The sequence below is a fragment of the Psammomys obesus genome, unplaced genomic scaffold (assembly GCF_907164565.1).
Source record: "Psammomys obesus unplaced genomic scaffold, mPsaObe1.curated_primary_1811, whole genome shotgun sequence".
NCBI lineage: Eukaryota > Metazoa > Chordata > Mammalia > Rodentia > Muridae > Psammomys > Psammomys obesus.
This window is the reverse complement of record NW_026585644.1, coordinates 14,958,873-14,974,442: the sequence shown is the minus strand read 5'-3', so window position 1 is coordinate 14,974,442 and position 15,570 is coordinate 14,958,873.

Below are 15,570 nucleotides of genomic sequence, written 5' to 3'. Positions count from 1 at the left end.
CCCCTGGAACAGCAGCCATGCTCATAACCACTGAGCCATCTCTCCAGTCCTTTAACAGTGTTTTGTAGTTTTCAGTGCACATGTCTTTGACTTTCTTGGTTTAACTTATTCTTGGGATTTTTTTTCTTTTTGATTATTTTAGAAATAGTATTATATTCTTAGTTTCTTTTTGGGGATAAATTGTCAGTGATATAAAAATACAACTGATCTTTGCATGTCAAATTCATATCCTACAAATGCAGTGAATTTGTTTATTAGTTTTAATAGTCACCTCATGAGAACCTTTCCTGTTTAGTGTGACTGATCTTGGTAGAGTGGCAACAGTGGACATCCTTGCTGTACTTGTGCTAGCTCTTATGTCCCCATTGATTAGATCACACCATTTTAATGGATAGAGTGCGGAATCTCAGCTGCATCCCAGTAAGTTATTTTCAGGATAAAAGACAAGATAATCTAGTCTGCAAAACTAGAGCTGGAGGTGAAAATATGTTCAGTTTAGTTCAGGGTATTTTTGGAATGAAAATCCGACCCTACAGCTTCTCTTGCTTAAAGCCATCCAGGGTCTCCAGTTCTTCCTCGGTGCTTTTGAACTACCCCCGTCTCCTTCTGCATCATGTTTTCTTCTACTTCCTCACTCACATTCTTCCCTCTTGTGAGTGATCAACTCTCTGGTGCTGCTAGTTTGTGTTCCCTGTATCCAGAACCATCCATGCTACAGCACCTTTCTCATCTGTTTTCACTCCCATCCGGAATCTCGCTCTCCTGTAGGCTTGCACCTCAGTGTGTCTTCCATCTCTGCTTACCTCAGGTTCAGATTGTACACGCTTCTTTTCCTTTCATATTTCTTTCTTTATTTTTTTATGCCCTTCAGTGAGGCCAGAAGCCTTGTAGAGAATGCTGTGACTTTCCCCTGGGCACCATCTGATGAGTTTTAAGTGCTATGTGTAAGGCAGGGCCAGCCACTGTGAGGATAACTTTTCTATTGTTGGTGGCTGTCCTGTTCCCCGATGCTTCCTTTGGACTTGGAAGATGATTTTTCCAGCAAAATGCATTTTTATCTCTGCCTACATAGGGACTCTGCAAAGAAATACATTTGGTTTTCTTTCTCCTTTTTCTTCTATAGAATAAAGCATTTTATCCTGTTGTTAACTGGTCTCATTGGTAGTTAAAAAAAAAAAAAGCTGTTCTGATGCTTTTAAAAGAAAGGTTGAAAAATTAGAAGGCTGCAGTCAAGCTCTCAATTCTAAAGTGATGATATTAACTCTAGTATTCAAATTTTCATTGACTGCATTCTTTCCTTGTGGGATAGGTAAGAGTGGCAAGTAGTTTAATACTATGCCAGTGGTGGGGTTCCAACCAAGCGGACAGTACTAATTCAGAGCTCTCGTAGTTAACATGTATGGTTATTGAGTTTGGAGTTACACATTAGAGAAGGTCAGCACACATGTTTACTGTGAATAGAGTTGTACAAAACATGGCTGACTGTGTAGGTGAACCTGCCGGTTGACCCTATTTCAGATGGAAGGCAGGGTGACTCTCAGGGCATGTCTGCATATCGAGAGGTTATGAGTCACTTCTTGGTCATGTGAGGTGACAGAGCCTGCCAGGGCTGGGAAAGCTTTGTGAAGGAGTCTGACAGCCTGTATTTACCCATTGGACGTACGTGCACATCTTCCTAGGCATTCATTATGCTGACAGTCTGGGAAATGCCAGTGTTCTAATTAACTCCAGCCAGGGAAGGCTGTCTGCCGTCTGCAGTCCCTTTGATTGATACGGCTGCAATTAGAGTGAGGCTCCCTCCCAGCACACTGTGGAGAGGGGCTTGGAGTGGGCATTGAAGCGCCTCTGCGGGCAGAGCTCTGTTTCTACCCTTCCTCACATAGACGAATATGAAGAAGAGGCCTAGGTACCTCTGCCCACTCACCCCAAATTAGGAAGTTTATTACTGTAAAAATGAAAAAGAAATGGATGTTATCCTTAAGTTTGCAGGGCTTTGCCGGTTATTGTGGGAAAATCAGTTGACTCCATGATCATAGTTTTGAGATTTATTGACAAAAGGACTCTGATTTATATTTACCTTAAAGGATGAAATGGCAAGGGCTGTCAATGAACTCAAAGACAGGGATAAGAATGGTTGAGACTCTTATAGACTCCTGTGTAGATGACAGTGGGACAGATAAAATACTTCCTCCTCAAACTGAAGTCAGAAAACGAAAATTCTTTGATGGGCTGGTCCGTGCCAAGGAGTGTGGCGATGTGAACCTCAGTTGCAGCTATGCTGCTGTCTCTGCCCTTAAGGTGCCTTGGGGCTCAGGGGAGAACCCACATATTAGGATATCTTCATCAATGAGCTTTAGGGTGGTTGGTTATGATAAGGGAATGGGGCAGTTTTAAGGGGAAAGGACATCAGATGGCTGTCCAGTGCAGGAGAATTATTTCAATGAGTGAAGAATCAGGGGCAGGGCTTCTAGGCTGAGCACAAGCCCTAAGAACCATCATGGTGTATATGTATGATAGCTATCTAGTACCTGCAGAGGTGGGGCTGGGGTGGGATCTGGCAGGCTGCAGGGGGCCAATGTTGGGGTGGGCAGACTAGAAGGCTTAGTAGGCACTACCACTTCAGAGTTGAGTTTGTTTCTGGTGATGGTGGCAGCAGTCATCTGCAGCCTTGGTAAGGACGGTGCATAAATCAAGCTATGTTCTAGGTTCATTGTGTTAGTTGGAGGGCTAGCTGGACTAATCTGTGCGTTAGGTAGGTGACCAGGTCCTGTTAGTCAGCACGAGGCATTTAGAGGCAGGGGAACCAACGTGGTGTCCTGGCAGCTGATGGGAGGGAGCTCAGGAGAACTTACCTCAGGTTGTTGTCAGGGAGGCCGCCTGCCCCCTCCTGCAACCATGGTGTTGGGATGATCAGTGTTTACTCAATCCAAGCTCCTAAACCATATTAAAGGCAAAGCCACTTGCATCTTGGTCCTTGGGAAGCGGGTTTCAGGGTAATACCTAAGAACATGCATGCAGAGTAGGCAACATCACGCTCAGGTCTTGCTTCGTAAGGTTAGTGTCCCCCAGGACTAGGCCCAGGTGTTCTCTAGGGGTTTGGATAAACATCTCGTAGAGGCAGACATGGAGTACTCTCTCTTGTCATTTGTTAACCCACAGAGATGAGAATGCTGCCGTTGGCAGAGTTATGACAGTTAAGTTCATGTGCCAAGGTCACAAGTCAAAGGGTAAACTGGGCTTGGGGATTTTCTAGGGGTGGGGATGTTAGTGTTTGAGTAGACATATTGAGTCAAGCAGGAGAGTGACCTTCCTAATGTGAGTGGCTGTCATCCAACATGCAGGCCTGGGTGGAACTTTCTTCTGGCCTGTAGCTTCTAATGGTGACATTTTCTTCTGCACTGAACTTCCATCACTGTCTTTCCATAGACTTTGGTTTAGCGACATTTGTTCTGGCCTTCATGGCCTCCATGAGCTCAGGAGTCAATTCTCATAGTTTAACATTCCTCCCTTCCTTTCTTCGATCTCTTATTAATATGCTTCTGTGCAGAACCCAAACTAATTCAGAAGTGTTAACTTCTGTTTTAAAGGATCTTAATAATGTTGCCATTTTATATAAATCATACATAAACATAATAAAAACAGTAAAACAACACAGATGAGTCCAAAATGATAGCCATAGCACTGCTTAACATCTCAGATCTTATAAAGATAAGAATCATGAAGCATTCATCAGAAACTGGCCTTATCATGCTTTTAGCTCTGCATTTAATTTTAGATTTTATCCCCTTCTGCCTGTGAGAGGAAATCATAGCGCTTGCTGCCAGCCCCTCAATTCTTCTCTGTTTTAATGCTGTGGGTGTAACATTATGAAGGTTTCTGATGTCTGCAAAAGCTTCACATTTGTTCAGTGTCCTATTAGTAGATGCTGCAAGGTCAACAATATAGTCTTGATGAAGGTTTAAAAACGGTGAAGTAATTTCATCTTTATTTTCAGGATAATTGGTGCCTTGCACTTAGGGTTGAGTTTCAGCATAAGATAAGAAGTTTGATTTTAGATTTAAATGTTTTCATTAAATTTATTCTTTGACACATGTACACAATATAGTTTGATCATATCCATCCCCAACTACTCTTCTCCATTTCATGTCTTCTGTTATGCAAACACACACACGCACACACAATCATGTATGGGCAATTTGTACACATTTTAGTGAGCCCTTAAGATTATGATGGAGTGGAGACATCCTTACCATCCAGGGATGCAAGTCTCAGCCATGTGCTAGAGCTGACCATCACTCTCATGTGGATTGAAGCTAATGTGTGCAAGCTCGCTGGCTGTGTAGGCAAAGTGCAGCACAGACAACCACGCAGAGTATACAACGCTGTATAATGATGATTGACTAAGTGATTGGTTCATGCTTTTACTACAGTATGTTTTTATTGCCCTTTTAGTGTGTGTTCCTGGTGTTTATGAAAAAAGCCTCTTGCAAACCATTTGCTGCATTGGCAGTGGCCTTAGGCCTCAAGAGGCCTTGTCAAGCGACTACCTGTCCCTTCAGGTTCATGGAACTCTTCCTGTGGTATTTGCACAAGGCATTTCTCAGAATGAGCCTGTTGCTAAGCAACACATGACTGCAAGTATGTACCCTGAAGCAGTGTCCCATGGCTGGGGTGGTTTCCTTAGGCAACTCAGCTAGGTGGCTTTTCTTCCTGCCCTGTCAGTTATGCCTGGAGCACAGGGGTTCCTACAGGGCACCTACTCAAACCTTTGGAGCCTTTCTGAGTTATCTGAGAAGGCACAAGCAAGTGCTAATTGGCCATAATCATTGACAATGACACAGTTGTTTTCACTGGAAACCATCAAAGGTCATAAATGGAACTTAATTCATGCATTTCAACAAAAATATTAAAATTTAGAATAAAATACTTCTCAAGGACACAATGATCTGCAAGCTGATTATTTCTGGTGACAGTGAGCATTAATCATTGACTTGAAGTAACAGAGAATCACTTGGGAGGAGAGGCTCAAGGGGGGCTGTTTTCATCAGCTTGTCCCTTGGGCATGCCTCCAGGGGAACATCTTGGTTTTTAATTGATGCAGGAGGATCCAGCCCACTGTGGGTGGTACCATTGCCTAGGATGGGCCCCTAATTATATAAATGTGGAGAAACTGAGTTGAGTGCAAGCAAGCAAGTAAGCACATATGTGTCACTTCTCACTGATCTAGACCCTAAATTTGATGTGACTAGATGCTTCAAGCTCCTTACACTATGACTTGCTGCATATGAAGGTTGTAACCAGGAATCACAAGTGAAAAACAAGACTCTTTGTCCCCTAAGCCGTTTGGGTCAGGGTATTAAAGCATAGCCACTGAAGGCAAATGGGAACCGTCACATAAATGTCCTTGCATCATAGCCATTACTTCTGTTTAGGAAGGGGTGCAGCTGTACACAGCAGCCAGGGAAGTGGTGTACAGAGATGCTCTGCCATGGACCTGAGAACAAGTCAAGTCACAGTGGAGGAGGATGGCCATGCAAGTGCTTTGTGGACCAACCCTTGAGCTATCATCATGTGTACCGGCTCCTGTTACCACCTCATTGTCCTAATTCAGTTGCTGTGACCTCAGCCATATTGTCTGTACTCCAGGAGGAAATAAGAGGGTACTACAGGGACCACAGGGGGCATTCCAGTAGATGCCCGCCCCCCATTTTTGAGAATGCACAACCCTAATTGATCAGCCAACTTTTTGTCATGTCACTGTCTAGACTTGTGACCTAGAGCTCCCTTCCTGGCTGGAAAGAGGGTTAGACAAAAGTGCTGCAGCAATAGGTGGCCAATGACTTATGCCATATTTTCTAGAATTCTATTACTCAGGGAGAGAAAGTCATTTGTCCAAATGGATTCTCTCTCTCTCTCTCTCTCTCTCTCTCTCTCTCTCTCTCTCTCTCGGTGCTTTTCTTTTTTTTCCAATTTTAATTTTTTTCTTCACAATTTATTCATTATATATCCCAATTGAAAGCCCTTCCCTCAACTCCCCTAGTCCAGCTCTCCCTTCCTCTCCCCCCATCCCCTTTCCCTAGTCCACTGAAAGAGGCAGTTAGTTCTCCAGTATTGCCATCTGCCCATAGCTTGTTAAGTCTCATCAGGACTGCTTGGATCCTCTTCCTTGGTGGCCTGGCAAGGCTGCATCATCATGAATGAGTGATCAAAAAGCAGTCAACTGAGTTCATGATAGAGGCAGCCCCTGCTCCCCTCGCTCAGAGAGGCACATGGAGACTGAGCTGCCAATTGGCCACATCTGAATAGGGGGTCTATGTTCTCTCCATTCGTGGTCCTCCATTGATACCCACTCATTCTAAAAGCAGACCACAGTCTGTCTGGCTTCAAGCTTTCTCCTTCTCTGTGACATTTTGTCAGTTTCTGAATATCACCATTCTAGAATCTCTGCTGTGTTTTCTTAGGTCACACCATTGCCTTAATTTGAGAGGCTTCTAAATAAACTTTTCTTTAGATGGAGATAAAGTGACTTAACAGGCACCTTTTTAAAGTCAATTGATTGGGTTAGAGAACAGAGATGAAGAATAATCTCTAAGCACAAAATAGCCTGTGATCTTTTTTTGTTTTAATGTCAGGATCAAAAAGAACTAGCATTCTGGGTCCAGGTTCACAGTTAACCAGTGTCTCTTCCTTCAAGGTCATTTCTACCTCGTACTCTTGGTGCAGACATAAGAGTCTGAAGGAGGGAATAGACAATGCCCTGTCTGAGTCTGCAATAGTCAGAGGTGAGGGAGAGGGCAGCTCCTAACAGAGCTGGTCTTGGATGGACACTGGCTGCTCTTTAGTGAACGCATCCTTTGCTCTGTGTCATGCTCAAGCCTGGAATGAAGTCACTCATGTTGCTATCCAATGATGGAGTTTCCCTGTGTGGAACTGTGGGCTAGCCTTTAGGCTTAGTCAATAGCAACAGTGTCCCAATCATGCCGTAGTTCTGAGTCAGGGAGGCCTGTGTACATCTGTTACTCCAGGAGATGTGTGCCAAGAGACATGCACACAGAACCAAGATTGTGGTTCATCACTTGGAATCAGACAACATAGCCATCAGGAAGACCACTGACCCAGAGGGCCTCCTCAGGAGTGATGCTCAGTGGTTTCTGTGTTGTAGAATTAAGTTTGAAATAGTTTATTGGGTACCATTTTCTTGACCAGCTTATGGTTATTGTATGTTATTGTGTGCTAAGGACTGTTGAATAGCAATTTCTGCTGAGTTGAAACATCTCCCCCTAGAGGGAGGCTCCTTGAGACTTGCTCAGGAGATAAATGAAACAAGACCAAGAAATTAAACAAAACTCACAAGTCTTAAGGCTCCTGACACAAGTGTCACAAGCCTCCATCCTGAGGTTTGCTCATTAGTGTCAGTTGTTGGGGAGATGCCTCAGGTTAAGCAGGGAACTCCAGGAATGCAGCCTTCACCCATGCTGGCGTGAGCTTTTCAGGAATGCAGCTTCCTCTGAATCAGCTCTGCTCTTGTAAATCACCACCCCCTGCACATGTCCATTACCCCAGTAGACCCACTGGTTCATCAAGCTAATGTCTGGGGAATCTACCCTTTGGGGTGTCCTGTCTGGGGTAGACAGACATTTTTTCACATTTTTTTTTTCTAGGAGAAGTCACACAGCAAGATGATTCTTTTTCATGGCTATAACTGATCTGTAAAGAAATCAGAGGTTGCTGATGATGTGTCCATCTTCCAGGCAACCCGAGGGTCAGAGCACAAGTCGACCTTCCCCAACTGCAGAGCTGGCACTGTCCAATCAGAATCTGTGTTCTTTCTGCTCTACCTGCTACCTTGGGGAAGTGTGGGTTCTGTGTTCAGCATGACCTCAGTCCTCCAGTGGCCACTGGGGAAGGAGTCCAGGAATAACTGGTGGTTTAGTGAGTGGCTTCTTCTGCTGTCTCTCCAATTTTCCGAATTATGTGCTTCTTGGGGTGGCCAGTTCTAGGACTGACTGCGGACCAGGGAATATAGTTAGGGGCACCTTCGTACTCTGAATTATTAAGTCGCCTTTGTAGTCCATATTATAGGAAGGAATAAACACAGAGGTGTTACTACTAGCTGGGAGTGTACACATGGTTAATGGCTTGTTTTGTTCTGAGTTAATCCCTCCTGGTCCAGATGCCTCTGGAGGAGTTCAGTGCTGACACTAAGTACACTGAAAGTTTTAAGGTGTGCCTGAGCCCAGACAGCACAGAATGAGGAAGAGAATAATGGATGATAAGGAGAGGGCTACGGTCACCCCCATCTCAGAAACACAGCCAGCCACCTGAGAAGAACAAGGACACTGAGCTTTGGATGCCTTGGGCTCCACTCTTCTGCCTATACATTCAAATCCTGTCTCCTCATTGACCTTTGTGGCTACAGGCACCATGAGCTCTGGTAGTGTGAGAACAAGTCGACAGTGATACATGAAGAATTGGCCTTTAGTTGATGTTAAGCAACAAATAGTCATATATACTTAAGCAGCAGCATCTATTTTATATGAACTCTGAAATGATTGAGTTAAACTAATTAGCATGTCCTCTCTCGCCTTTCTTCCTCTGGATTTAAGACACATAAAATCCCCATATATCTGAAATTTTGCAGCATTTGTCTTTAAAGGCCTGGCTTGTTTTACTTACTTAGTCTCACATCCTTCAGCTTCATCTATGTTGGCATAATGACAAAATTGCAGCTGCACACATCACAGTTTCTTTAATCATTCACCCATTAATGAGCATGTACTATGACTCCATGTATTGGTTACTGTGACTAGCATTACAGTGGACAAGAGGGTTCAGATTTGTCTGACATACTGATTTCAGTTCTTCCAGTAGAAGCTCTGTGTGACTTATGTGGTCTATCAAGTATGCTGTATTCCACAATGTCTATTCTAATTTACGCTCCCACCAAAAATCTTTTATTTGCATTTCTGTTGTAGTTTGTGAGATTGAATATTTTTCATGCACTCATTGGCTTTTTCTGTATCTTATGAGAAGTGTTTACTCAGGTCCTTTGTTCACTTTAAAATCAAGTTATTTGTTTTCATGCTATTGCATTGTTTAGGTTTCTTACATACTGTGACAATTAGTCCCTTCTCAGATGTGTGCTGTGCAAATACCTCCTCCTGTTCTGGGGTTATCTCTTTCCTCTACAGATGTTGCTGCATGGTGCAGAGCCTTTGGGGTTTATGCAGTTTCCTCATTCTAGCTTTGTTATGTTACATGCATTTTTGGGTTATCTCCAAGAATTCACTGCTTAGATTAATGGTGCTCTACTTTGCTGTATTTTATTTTGGTGGTTCCAAAGGCTTTTCTATTGTATTTAATTATTTTTTTAAATATATACACACATATGTATGTTTCTACTTTAAGGAATATATGTATTCATATATACACATATACACACATGTTTATACATGAACACATACACACACCCATACCTGTATCTCAAACCTAGTGCCTTACACATGCCAACTACATTCCAGCTTAAGCCTTTAACCCACCGTGAGCTGACTTTGTGTATGGTGTGAATGGGACTCCAGGTCATTTTTCTGCATGTAGAAATCAGTTTTCATAACACCATGCATTGAAGAGTCCGTTCTTTATGATCATGTGTTCTGAAATCACAGTACATTCAAAGGATCATTCCCCATGATCAAGTGGGATCAAGTGGGAATCATCCCCGAGGTGGCTCACCATATGCAGACTGAAACTGAGGTTCCCCATGCTTGCACAAGGAAGGGCATTAATCTGATCATTTCAACATGATCATATAAAACTGAAAAACCTGACATTCTTCCATGATAAAATTAAACAATGTTATCAACAGTGGCTAAATATTTAGTGTCTCACAAATATATACAACAGCGAGCTTTTGCTAGGTCAGTGATAAGATGTAACCAATAATGTATCTGAAAAAACTGTTTAAATGAGAAAATTGACAAATATGTGAACATTTGTCACATCAGGACAGCATCACAGAAAATTATAGAAGAAAATGTAAACTACTTCTTCCCCTTATCCAATTTGCTGATTTTTTTGTATGTAGCTGAGTATGACCTTGAACTTCTCATCCTTCTGTGTGATAGTGTTAACTGTCAACTTGACTTAGGCTAGAATCATCTGGGACATGGACCTCTCAGCAGGGCTATGAGAGTTATGTTGACTACATCAGTTGATTTAGGGAGATCCATCTTATATGTAGGTGGGAGTACTCCCTGGCTAGGGGATCCTGGAGTGTGTGAAATAAAGGAAAGAGCTGAACTATAACATTCATTCATCATTCATTCATTCATTCATTCATTCATTCATTCATTCATTTTTCTTTCATTCTTTTTTCACTGTTCCCTGACTATGGATGAGAAGTGACAGCTGCTTCAAGGCTCTGCTGCCTTCATGTCCTGCCATGAGGGACTGTACCTTGAACCAGTGACCGAAGATAAACTCTCCCTTAAGTTGCTTTTATCAGGATATTTCTATCACATCCGTAAGAAAATAAACTAAGGTATTCTGACCACACCCCTTGGATGCCTGTACCACCCTGCCCTGTTTGTATAATGTTGGAGCTGGAACCCAGGGCTTTATACCTGGTAGGCAAGCATGATGCCAACAGAGCTCCATCCTTGGCTCCAAAATCATTCTTGATTCAGAATATTTTCCTTCCTTTCCGAAGTGCTGCCAGAAGCCTAGGAATTAGTCTTGAAGGCATCTCTCAAATCCACCCACTTCTCTCCAAGCTCTTCTTTGTGAGTTCCATTAAAGATACCATTACTTTTAGAGTTCCAGTCTTTGCTTTGCAGCTGCCCTTCCTGCCTCCAGGCTCCCTGCATCTCAGTCCCTCATCCACCAGTTCCCAGCGTCCTGAGCAACACCAGTAACATGTCAGCACAGCATGCTTCCCAAGGCAGCACAGTAGCTTTTCCACCTGACATGGTCTCTTTAAACACAATAGATGAATGGTCAAATGGAAATATTTTATGTAGAGAAAAGTACTATTGGCCCATGTATGTAAGGTTGGCTACTGACTTGACATGTCGATGGTTTGGATAGGAAACTGTTTTGTATTTTTTTTTGTATTCTAATGTAAAAGACATGCATTCAGGTCTAGTTTATATTGATCATGAACTCTATGTGCATTTCTCTATGCACAGTTATGTGGTTATGTCAAAAGCGGAGGACCATTATTATTTTATTCGCCATGTAAGTTTAATGACATTCAGACTCCATGAAGACCCAGGTATGCCCTTCCTTGAACATGCCACATTCTTTATCAGAGGGCTACAAATCAGAGGGTTTATGTTTTGCTTTAGAAGTAAGTACTTTGTTATTTGCGTTGTTTGTAGAGGGAAAGTCATTGTTCTGTCAACAGTGACCTCCTGATTTCTCCAGCGGGAGCTGATCCCAGGTCAGGTATTCTCAGAGCTGGATGATCCTTACTCATGGCATTAGGTGCCCGCATGCCACCCAGATGCACTGCAGATGCCACCAGGCAGGCACAGGGGAGACCACAGAAGGAGCTACTCATACTAATTATAGGCTCCACTGATGAATTAATTTTACTTTGACCTGGGAGGGGAAGTCATAGGTCCCCCAACGTGAGTGGCAGCAGGCAGGAGGCTGCCACATGGCTGTGACTTCCTTATTTATTTCTTGGAGCTTTTTTGGCTATGCAAACACAATCTTGTCAGGATTATTTTCAGGTTATTTGTCTAGAGTCCATAGGAAAGTGACTTTGTTTGTTTTATGGATTTACGTGCCTCTTTTTTTTATGACCTAATCTCTTGTTAAAATGGATAAAATAGGTTGTATGAAACCAGAAAGGAAATATTGGTTTTAGCTCCTTTTTAATCCAGGTAGATTAAGCAGAACATTGTTCAAAAGGGACTGTTCTGTGGTTTGAAAGAAAGACAGTAAGAGAGAGGAGAGGAGAGAGCAAGAGAGCACCTAGGCCTTGTAAGAACAAAACCAGAAGGAAACATGGAGGCCAGCCATGCCTTGCCCACAGGCATCGGGGGAGAACAGATGTGCTGGGCTTTACCACAGAGGACCTGGCTGAGGGATGGTCATATGTCACAAAGGCCCCTGTATTTGCAGCCAGAAGATTTGGGTCTCATGTTGATCTGCCAGCCAGGAGTCAGATGACCCCGGGGCAAATGAATCAACCTTGTAGTGTCTTGATTTCTCAGTCAAGATGTGTGTTGCGAAGAAATGGTCCATAGAGCCCTTCATATTAAGAGCCATATTTTAATTTAGTTTCTTTTTTTGACCATCTAGCTCTTTGCTAGTATAATTTTCCTTTGTTCTTGAGATTTTCATACACATGTGCAATGAGATACATTCACATTCCCCTCTCCCATTTACAGACCCAATTTCAGTGGGGAAACCATCTCTTCTGAAGGAACCCTGGGATCTCACAGCTTCTGAGGAGTCAGAATAAAAATATCAGGGCTGGGTATTGGGGAGAGGTTAGTCATTAAGGGCTTCTCTCACAACTGTGAGGACCCAAGTGCAGATTCCCAGAACTCATGTTTTAAAAAAGCAAAGCTGCTCAGGGTAGTGCATGCCTGTAATCTTAGCGACAGTGAGGGAGGCAGGGAGGGAGGCAGGGACAGGTGAGTCCCTGAAAGCTCGTGGACCAGCTGGCCTGGCCTCCCTGGCAAAGTTCCAGGCTAGTGAGAGACACAGCCTCACACAAAAGGTAGGGGAACCTGAGAACTGATGCACACACATGGAACACTAGAACTGACCTCCATGCATGTGTTGTGTGTATCTTGACCCACAGCTATACTCACACCGTGTCTATATCCACACCCCACCACATCCATCCCCGCACCTACAACATACATCCACACATCTGCACTGCACATCTACACTCATACCCACATGTACAGCCTCACCCACACCGCCACATCCACACCTACACCTATACCCCCACATACACACACACACACACACACACACACACACACACACACACTCATCTACACTCATACCCATGCCATTGTTCTATCTGGACCTGGTGGCACAGGCCTGTGATCCTGACTCTTCCATAGGCTGAGGAAGGGGACTAGCCATGTGCAAGGCCTTTCCAGGCAGCAGTGAATGCAAGACCAGCCTGGGTAATGCAATCAGAGCACCAAGGGGACTGGAATGGAATTCAGGGTTCGGATCCAGACCAGGGCAGAGACCTTAGATTCCATCCCTAGCACCACAAAGCTCATTGTTCTGTACTTTTCCTCCACATTCTGCCTCTGGAGCTTTTATCAGACAAGTTGTCAGTTTACACCACCATACCATATTTGTGGAGATGGCAGGAGAGTATAAAGAACTTCATCATTCATTGCTTTTCAGCCAGGAGGTTTAAAAACCCAGAGAGGGTGAGTGACTTCTCTGTGGATACACAGCACGCGAACGATGTAGCTTGACTCCCATAGTCTTTTCTGAAGGTTCTTTAAATGTCTGCTGGACAAAGTGTCTTGATTGCAAGAAGCACAAATCAACACTGTATGAATTAAGCAAAGAGGAAACTCATTAGCATGATGTGGGGGAGCCACAAAGCAACAGGAGACGTGAGAGCAGCAGATGCTTCGGGGCATATGAGGCCACACAGCTGGACCTGTCCTCCAGGGATGCTGATGCTTGCTGCCCTGACACATGCCAGCGTTTCTCTCCACAGTTTCAAATAGCCACAAAGGAGGAGCCAGTCCACCCAGCCAGGTCAGATCTTGGAGCTTGGCTTCCAGGGGTAGGGCAGATGGCCCTCCCCCCATCAGCTCTAGAGGAGAACTTCATCTGTGCTTGGTCTCATTTGTACTTTATATGGCACTGGATAATTCTGTGATTATATATACTACATCCAAGTGTAGTATATATACAGCTGATGTGTTTAACTGGGTATTGGTGGAAAAATACCCAACGAGAGAGGGAACCTGTTGTGAAAGAGCAGGAGTAGAAGAGGGCCATGTGGCATCACCAGAGGTCACACTTTGCATATGCAGGAGCTGTCTTTGTCACACTACACACACCCTGTCCTCATCTGCAGGACAACACCTGAGAGAAAGTGTGAGAGGCAGCCAGATGCGGATGCAAGCCTCTTCTTCTCTCATTGACATTTGCCATGTTTTGCCAACACGAGTTGGTAAGTTCTTGTGGTTACATAGGACCTCTTGGATTGGTGTTGTGTGTGGCTCTCAGCATCAGTGGGATGATTCAAATGGCCTTGAACTACTGATCTGATGTCAGGGATGTGTGTGTGTGTGTGTGTGTGTGTGTGTGTGCATGTGGTAGGAATATATGGTAAAAGGGCCATACATTGCTGAGCTCTGTTCTTTTTTTTTTTAAAGCATTTTGTTCATTTTTATACCCCAATTGTAGCCCCCTCTCTTATCTCCTCCCAGTCCCACTCTCTCTTCCTCTTCTTCTCTATCCCCTTCCCCTAGTCCACTGAAAAGGGGGGTTCTCCTCCCTTGCCATCTGACCCTAGCTTATCAAATCTCATCAGGACTGCATGGATCCTCCTCTTCTGTGGCTTGGCAAGGCCACATTGCCGGGGGGGGGTGTGTGATCAAAGAGCAGGTAATCAAGTTCATGACAGAGACTGCCTCTGCTCCCCTTACTTGGGAATCCACATGGAAACTGAGCTACACATCAGCTACATCTGAGCAGCAGGTCTAGAGGTCTTCTCCATGCATGGTCCTTGGTTAGCACATCAGTCTCTGCAGGGCCCTCTGGGCGCAGATTATTTTTTAAGCTTTGTTGGTCTCCTTGTGGGGCTCCTGTCCCCTCCAGGTCTTTCTATCCCCACCCTTCTTCTATGAGATTCCCTGCACTCTGCCCAACTCTGGACTCAGTTCTTAGTGGAGATCTTCCATACTTCCATGTTGGGATGCTGGTGTCACATAATTAGGGATATATAGAGTCAGGATGTACTCATAGTTGGGGCCAGCATACCCAGCAGATTCAGACTCTCCCTATGAGGTGATGGGGAGAGTCATACTTTCTGCCAAAATATGTACAATTATTATATGTTAATAAAAATTAAAAGTGTATGAGAAGATGGGTTTAACTGCCCAGATTGAGTGCATGTGTCGTGTTATCATGGTTGATCATGTAATACGTACAATGAAAATACTAAGGAAAGCGCACGTGTGTGATTCTGATATGTGCCAATAACAGTTATATTTCCACTTGAGGTACCTGGCTCCAGCTTCATGTCTGATAGCACACTGAGATTCCGGGCTAGGTCTTGTTTTATGTGCATTTAGAGACATGCTGGCCTCTTCCCATCCTTCTCTGAAACTACGATGGGAAATAAAATCATTGTACAAAAAAAAGAGAAGTAAATCATTCAAAAACGAGCTAAGAGCTTTGAGGTGATGCTGGCTACAATGTGACACGTCAGTAATTACCAGAAAGTTCTCCGCCACCAGAGGACACCTGAGCAGAGCGGCTGGTCCTCATGAGTCTATGTGGCTGTGTCAGACAAGACCTGAAAAGGCAGTCTGACAGTCCCTCGGGGGAAATGGCAATGGACAT